The 8,071-nt window shown below is 45.2% G+C and overlaps 1 protein-coding gene and 1 long non-coding RNA gene across 3 annotated transcripts in view; one reads left to right on the forward strand and one right to left on the reverse strand.

Annotated features, from left to right (window-relative positions):
• LOC117977588 (tubulin beta-8 chain-like) overlaps positions 1-8,071 on the forward strand; it is a 122,121-nt gene that overhangs the window by 56,971 nt on the left and 57,079 nt on the right.
• Positions 767-5,391, reverse strand: LOC134729798 (uncharacterized). 2 transcript variants are annotated; one of them, XR_010111233.1, is made up of 2 exons: positions 5,236-5,391; positions 767-3,108 (listed from the first exon to the last, which is right to left on the reverse strand). It is a non-coding gene; the product is annotated as an uncharacterized LOC134729798 (long non-coding RNA). The 2 variants fall into 2 exon arrangements; XR_010111234.1 differs by lacking the exon at positions 5,236-5,391 and adding an exon at positions 5,116-5,210.

Raw genomic sequence — 8,071 nt, forward strand, 5'->3', positions numbered from 1 at the left:
ATTTCTAAATGGAAGTCTGATAGAGATTAATCTTTTAATGCATCATAAATAAAAAAGAAAATCACAGAATGATGTAGCTGGAGAGGACCCTGGGGATCTAAAGTGTTTCATGAAAGATTAATGTCCTTGATCTGTTTGTAAGTGTTTTGGAAAAATCTTCCATGGTCAAATAAAACTTGGCAATGTTGGATTAAAGTTAAATAGGTTTTTTTTCCTGCAGAACTTAATAGTCTTTAATATACTAATGTGTTTTGTGAATCTACAAGGAATGAAGTGTTTCAATACTTATTTTACCCAGATTCTCATTTTGGGACAGGCTGGTCAAGCTGAGTCAGCTAGTATATTCTCTAGATGGAGATGATGGCTGATGCCTTTTTGAGAGCAAGAGAGTCCCCAGGGGAAGCAAGGGTCTATCAGTTGCTCCTATTTCATGCCAAGGATCCTCAGTCTTTAGAGGCTCAGAGAAGGCTGAAAGGCTACTCTAGGCTATCAGGGCTATCATTCATTGTGACCCATGCTACAGAGAAGCTTTGAGCTCAGTGCAAAGGAGTGACCAGCCCTTGAGAATCAGGAAAATTTATTTATTCCTGACCTAGTCCACTGAGGACATACAAGGAATGGGGCAGGGGAGTGTCACCAGCTATGGTTACAAGCTAGTCTGATTCTCTTTCATTAAGAAAACTGGTCCCTGTGAGTTTAGATTGGGAAGCACCAGGTTAAAAAACTTTTAGGCCAGGAGTGGTGGCCACTGTACTCCAGCCTGGGTGACAGAGTGAGAATCTGTCTTAAAAAAAAAAAAAAAAGTTAAGTGATGTCTTCTGTTGAGGACCTCTCAGAACTTTTAATATGAAAGTGTGCATTGTGAAGAATGGGAGTAGAGTGTACAGGAGTTTTAAAAGCTACTTGGTCATGAAACTCTTGCTTTGTGCAGGATTCGAGGGGCACTAACATTCTGAGGAAAATATTTTGGGAAACATTGATCTAATCGAAACTTCTCATTTTACCAGCAAACAACTGTGGGGCCCTCTAAGTTTCCTTTCTCCATCATTGTGACAAATTCATTGGAATTAATTCAATTAAACCTGGGGTCAGCTTTGAAGAGATTTATTTAGCAGGTAAATCTGTTTTGTACATTTTGAGGGAGTTCTGAGTTTCCATAGTCAAAAACCACAGATCAATTTAACCAACCTTTATGGAATATCACCTATGGCCCAAAGACCCTTTAGCTACAGTGATGGTCTACAAAAATATAAACTGTAATTCTTGCAATACAGGAGATTAGTAATAATGGTAAATATAATGATGATGACACCATGAATAACTAACATTTATTGAATGCCTTTCTATTAGTCAGGCACTTTACTAAGTATTTTAATCCTCCCAACAATTTATGAGGTAGGGATTATAATAATTCCCATCTTATAGTGAGGACACTGAGGTTAGGAAATTATTCTAGCCTAAATGTTAAGTATAAGCATGAATAGAAAGGTGTTATCAGCCTATAAGACATTCCTTTATGAGTGATACAAAGTCCTATATAAATTCAGAGAAAAGAAAAGTGGTTTTAGAAATCCTTGATCAGTGAGTGTGAAGCACGTGGTGGCCCGGTTACTGTTTGGTTGCCCATCTGTCCTCCCTCTGGGGATCAGCACCCCCTTACTTTGGAAGAATTGTTTTCCTTTTCACTGTAAGGTTCTTTCTGGCTATGTGGTAGGGCACATTGCCTCAAACTAGCCCTGTTCCAGTCTTTGAGAACCTTGAAATTGGAACCAAGGGAAGAGGATTGCCTCTTGAATGGTAATTCTCTAAAATCTAGTCTGAGGTGCTGGTGCCTAATCCCTGGGTCTGTGGAAGGAGCTGGGCTGTGAGAGGGGAGAATGATGTTGATGTCAAGAGAGAGGCAGGTGCTAGGAGAAGAGAGATGGAGGCCTGGAGGGTTTCTGGGCTTCTCTGAGGCTTAGGGTTTGGATCATTGTCTTCGTTACTGGAACAAAGGATTTACCATACCTGCTCTTCTGGGAATGAAACTGTCCTGCTTTGCAAAATGAAGTGTCATTAGAAAGAGATCTTAAAAACCCCACACCATAGACAGGTGCACAGATCCGTAGAAGTGTTAAAGTTCTGTCTGTTGGATGCTAAGCCAAGACTCTTAAGTATGTTCTAAAGAGAAACTGGTGTGTGTAGGCTGTGCACTCCCAGGGAGATAAAAAGTTAGGAACTTTATGGGTTGGGCTTGGTGGCTCCCACCTGTAATCCCAGCACTGTGGGAGGCTAAAGTGGGCAGATTGATTGAGCTGAGGAGTTCGAGACCAGCCTAGGCAACATGGTGAAACCCCATGTCTACAAAAACTACAAAAATTAGCTGGGCGTGGTGGCATGTACCTGTAGGCGGGAGGATCGCTTGAGCCCAAGAGGGAGAGGGTGCAGTGAGCCATGATTGTGCCACTGCACTCCACCTGGGTGACAGGAACTTTATGGGGAATGGGATCTTGGAGACTGAGTACAGACTAGAGGAAAAAAAAAAAAAAAACTACCTCCCCGACTGGCCACACTATTCTTTTAAAAACATGTTAATTGACAAATTAAAATTCTATGTATTTACGGAGGTATAATGTGATGTTATGATATATGTGTACATTGTGGAATAATTAAATCCAGAGAATTAATAGATTCATCACCTCAAAACCTATCTTTTTTGTGGTGAGAACATTTGAAATTTATTGTCTTAGCAATTTTGAAATACACAATACTTCATTGTTAACTACAGTCACCATGCTGTGCTGTAGATCTCAACAAAATGTATTCTTCCTGTCTCAACTAAAACATTGTACTCTTTGACAACATTTCCCCATTCCTCTCACCCCCTCCAAAAACACCCATTCTTTATGTTGAAGAGAATGGCTAAAAAGTCCCAGCAGGTTTCAACTGACGGCTTCAGTGGTTTTCCCATCACACTTCAATGTTATTAACAGAAAGGGGAGGGGCAATACATAATTCGGACAGGCGGAAAGTACCATTGTAACCACTTTCTTGACTTCACAGAAAAAGTCCTCTTGTTTTCATCTGTAAAATGGGAACTGCGTGAATACCATTCTTCTTTTCTTCAGCCTCCAAAGAAGAAACAGATGCAAAGCCTTTTATCAATTGCAAAACACAGTATACAATGTGTGTTATTACTCACAGTTGTCTTACTGTGACCAAACACTTTATAAGCCTGCGGCAAGTCAGCCTTACTCTCAGGAAGTGGACAATACTTGGGGAAGGAGAAGCAGCAGGATCTTTCAGGACAGTAGCCTTGGTGGGTCCAAAAATTCCTTGAGAGAAATGGGAGACAGAACTTTCTTCCTGCTTTGGGTTTTATCCTGTTAGTCTTTTCTCTCTTCACTCCTATTTTCTATGGAGAATTTCCTGGTTTTGGAGTTTGGGTGCGTTTTATGGAGAGGAGGCCGAACATCTTTAGCTCCAGCAGAATGAAAGGATCCATGCAAAGGAAACTAGCACAGCATCTGGTACCCAGTTCTCCTTTAACTTGGCTTTATTCATTCACTCCTGGTAGGGCATTAATAAGGGATTTAGCCCCCTCCTATTGAAAACGATTAATTCAGGGAAGAGTTCAGACAGTGTGGACAGATACAGTGTAGGCCAAGCCTGTTTCTAAGGCAGGAGCTGGGTAGGGAGGGTGAGAAGGGCGAGAAGAATAGGGAAATATGTGTCGTCTGTGTTGCTGCTGTTGCAACCACCACAACAAACAAATAAGTGAAAAAAAAAAAAAAGAATCGTCCATACCGGAAAGTGTGCTGTTTTGGAGGAGGCTGGGGAAAGTGTGGATGGCTCGAGTGGGTCCTGTTGGATTGAAGTCTGACAGTGGTAATTCCCTTCAACAAATGGTCGGGGTGGGAGGGTACACACACACACACACACACACACACACACACCCCACACGCAGCGCCCAGCCTCCGATTTCAGCGCTGGCAGGAGATAACCATTCTTAGCTCGCCTTTCCAGGGTTATTTTTGGCTGAGGCTGTTTGCTGATGGCAAAAGGTTTCAGCCCCCTCCCAAATCCCTCCCCGTCCTTGTTCTAAAGAGAAACTGGTGCGTGTAGGCTGCGCACTCCCAGGGAGACAGGGAGACGGGCCTGGCGCCGGAGAGGAACCCGGACTCTGCCCAAAGTCTCGCCGCCCGCCGGCTGTTTTCTGGTGGAGGGTGTGCCCCGGAGGGCGGCGATCGCGCGTGAAGGCTGGGGCCAGGCGCGGGTGCAGGCGTCACCGGGGTCGGGCTAGCAGGCCCTGGAATCAGGCTTTTGGGACACCCCGAAAGTGAGTCCAACTTGGGGAGAAACTGAGGGCACCTCCGGCGGTCTGGCCGCGGAGAAGATGGGCGGGAGAAAACTTTACAGGAAGGCAGAAGCAATCTCCGCCGAGGGAGTCAGCGAGCGGCCGCGCGGAGAGGAGGGGCGGGCGGTCCCCAGGCGGGCGGTCCCCAGGCGGGCGGGCGCAGGGCGCAGGGTGCTGACCTGCTGGAGAGGGGGCCCGGGCGCGAGGCGGAGTCCCGGCGCGCGGCCAGGCTGGTGGAGGCCCCCGGCAGGCTGCAGATTCCCTCCGGCCCCGGGAGCCGCAGCAGGACCGGCCAGGAGGCGCCACGGAGGGGAGCCCCATCCCGGTGCTGACAGTGCCCACCGCGCCCTACGAGGACCGGCGGCCGGCCGGCGGCGGGGGTCTGCGGCGACCCACCGGCCTCTTCGAGGGCCAGCGCAACTACCTGCCCGACTTTATCCAGAGCGTGCTGTCGTCCATCGACCTGCGCGACCGTCGGGGCTGCACCACGGTGGTGGGCAGCGACGGCAGGTGCTTTAGCAGGACGGCCATCGAGATCGTGGTGCAGATGGCCGCGGCCAACGGGGTGAGTGTCCGGATGCCCCTCGCTTCCCGCCGCGCCGCCGCCATGCCCTCTCCTAGCCCTTGTCCCCCTGCTGCCTCCGGGCCCAGCTGGGAGGCCCCTGCCCGGCCCCGGCTTTGCTTCTTCACTCCCGCGTCCTCACCCTCCAGCGCCCCACTCCCGCCGCGCTCGCAGCCTCCCCGGCGCACCCCGGACACTGGGTTCTATTAGTACCCACCGCCCCCAAAAGCCTTGAGGGGTTTCCGTCGTTCCTGGAGCCACTCCGGGCGCCCTGGACTGTTCTCCGACTCTGCGCACATCCCGCACCTGCTCATTTTTCTTTCGGACATTCTCTTACCCGGCCCTGTAGATTCCAAGGCAGCTCCCAGTTTTCCGTATTGTTCCCAACGCGTTCACTGCCCACAGTCCCCACACAAACTTCTTTCGCAGGCTCCCAACATAGTCCCTCTGCCCCGTGCCCTTTTTGCAATAATCTGCCAGTCCCCTAAGTGTTAGCTCTGCCTATTTAACAGTAGTGGTGTCTCAGAACACACACACACACACACACACACACACACACACACACACACACACACACACACACACACACACGATCCCTGACATATTTGGCAAGAGTAGGCCCTGAAGGTTAATATTTTGGTTCTTTAACCCAGTGGAATTACTGAATGATTTATTTAATTAGGGTAGGGATGGAGTGGATCCATTTGTTTGATGCTAAACAGCCTGAGCTCGCAGTTCCCAGGGAGCATATCTCTAAATGGTCTGAAATGAGATTTGCAGTGGTTTTCTTAATGCAATTCCCAACTTCTCTCCAAATGCCTTTTGACATTTGACAACATTTCATGCCTCTTCCCCTTTCGGTTTTCATCCTTGTTTTCTCTCCCTTCTCCCACGACCTCGGTAGTCTTCTGCAATCCAGATTCTCAGACTTCGGGTTTTTCTCCCTCTGCCCCTTTCCTCTCTGTCCTATAACTAGAAGCACCTTTTGGCATAGCCCCGTATCCCAGTTTCCTCTTTCCCAGGTCCAGCAGCATCTCAAGGACATCTACAAGAGGGATACCTAATTTCAGGGGTCTCTGAATGATATGTGGGAAACATCGTCTAAAAAAGTAATTTTATCCTTATTCATGCAACCAGACCCACACTCATAGAACTTTTCTTTAAGGGGAGTGTCTTGCAGATGTATAAATGAGTGTTAACATCTTTAAAAGCGAAACTGAACAATTCCCTGGCATTTGAATTCCCTCCTTCCTTCCCAACCCTCTCCTTTTCATTTTCTCATTTATTATTAAAAATATTTTTAAAGGATCTCCGTGCTTCATATTTATCTACTATAATTCCTCCTTCTCGGTGTTGCAGGGATGGGGAAAGAGGATTTTTTAAAAAACACAATAAAAAGCAATTGGGAGAAACAGGGCCAGTGGTGTTGGGTTGGGTAGTGGAATTGTGATTTTTGACTCCAGTAGACAATGATGCTGGATATATGGGGTTTGATTTCTCTCTGGCTCCTCACTTGGGATTGATGAAGTTTGGCTAGAATCAGGGAGTTGAAGAGAGGTTGACAAATGGTCTTTCACTCTTCTCTGACAGGCTGTTCCTGTGGAGTGATGGAGAATAATGAGCCTTGGGAGAGCTATGGGAGCTCTCATACTCCTTCCCGAGCCAATTTTTTAGGGAGTGAGAGAAACATGGCCTGTCCAATACTTGTTGTGGGTCAGGATATTTTTGAAGCTACGGTTGTTGATTTGCATGGGAAAATTATTATGTCTTATTATTTCTTGTCCCACTTTACCATAAGGGCTCCTCAGCTTCTTACTTCAATGGGTCTTCCATGACAAACACACTTTATTAACTCTAAGAGTGGAATTTATTTTAACAGATAATTAGCATAGGTCAATATATGCTTAAAATAGAGTCAAACCTACTAGCTGTTATAAAGGACAGATGACAAAATCCACATAGAAGCATAGACTCTTAAATAATCTGAAAGTACTACTTCTAAGAGGGGTGGGCATGGGTGAAGGGAATGGTGGACATGTTTCAGAATTTCAAACAGCCAACTTTAACCAATCTTTTCCTCATTTTGTTCACCTTCTTGGGGGCTTATGCTAAAGTGAAGTGAATAGCCATAAGGCTGGCTTCAGGAGAAAGGCGGTCTAAAAGAACTGGATAATTATAAGCAAAATTGGTCTCGAATGATTGAAAATTGATGAGAATGTGCTTGTCTCCTGATTTGGCATCCTGAGTTAGACTCAGGAATACTGAACTTGGATCCCAAAGGCTTTGGTCTTTTTTGATATCCTATTGGATAATCATAAGCAGGCTAGAAAAATAGGAAACTAGAATTTATTCTCTTTGAACTGACAAATCTGACCAGTGGGCTGCATTCTCTATATCTGAAAAATCTTGGTTTTGATTGAAAAAGTTAATTTTACAAAGCAATTTTCTTTTTTTAAATTAAATTTCATTTTTTTTTTTGAGACAGGGTCTCACTTTGTTGCCCAGGCTGCAGTGCAATGGCACAGTCTTGGCTCACTGTAGCCTTGACCTCCCCAGATTCAGGTGATCTTCCCACCTCAGCCTCCTGAGTAGCTGGGGCTATAGGTGCATGCCACTACGCACAGCTGATTTTTGTGTTTTTACTACTCATAGGGTTTCTCTGTGTTGCCCAGTGTAGTCTCAAACTCCTGATCTCAAGAGATCTGCCTGCCTTGGCCTCCTAAAGTGTCATGAACCACCATGCCCAGCCTACAAAGCAATGTTCTAGGAAAAACTACAGTTACTCTTTGATTATGTAATTGCTGGAGAAGAAAAACATGGCATTTCTAAAATGATGAACTATATTACTTATATTTTAATATCTCATAAAGTTTGAAATAGACATTTCAAACATAAACATGTATAAAAATTTTTATAAATTAAAAATATAAAATCAAAAACATTTTAAAATTATCTTATTATAAAATTATTATAGAATCAAAAACATTATAAATTTAAACAACTTTTTAAAAAATTTATTTTGGGATTTCCCATGGAGTGATGGAGAATAATGAGCCTTGGGAGAGCTATGGCAGCTCTCATACTCCTTCCTGTGCCAACTTTTTTAGGAAATGGGAGAAATATACCCTGTTCAATGTTTATTGTGGGTCAGGATATTTTTGAAGCTATTGTTG

This window comes from Pan paniscus, chromosome X, assembly GCF_029289425.2.
Source record: "Pan paniscus chromosome X, NHGRI_mPanPan1-v2.0_pri, whole genome shotgun sequence".
Taxonomy (NCBI): domain Eukaryota; kingdom Metazoa; phylum Chordata; class Mammalia; order Primates; family Hominidae; genus Pan; species Pan paniscus.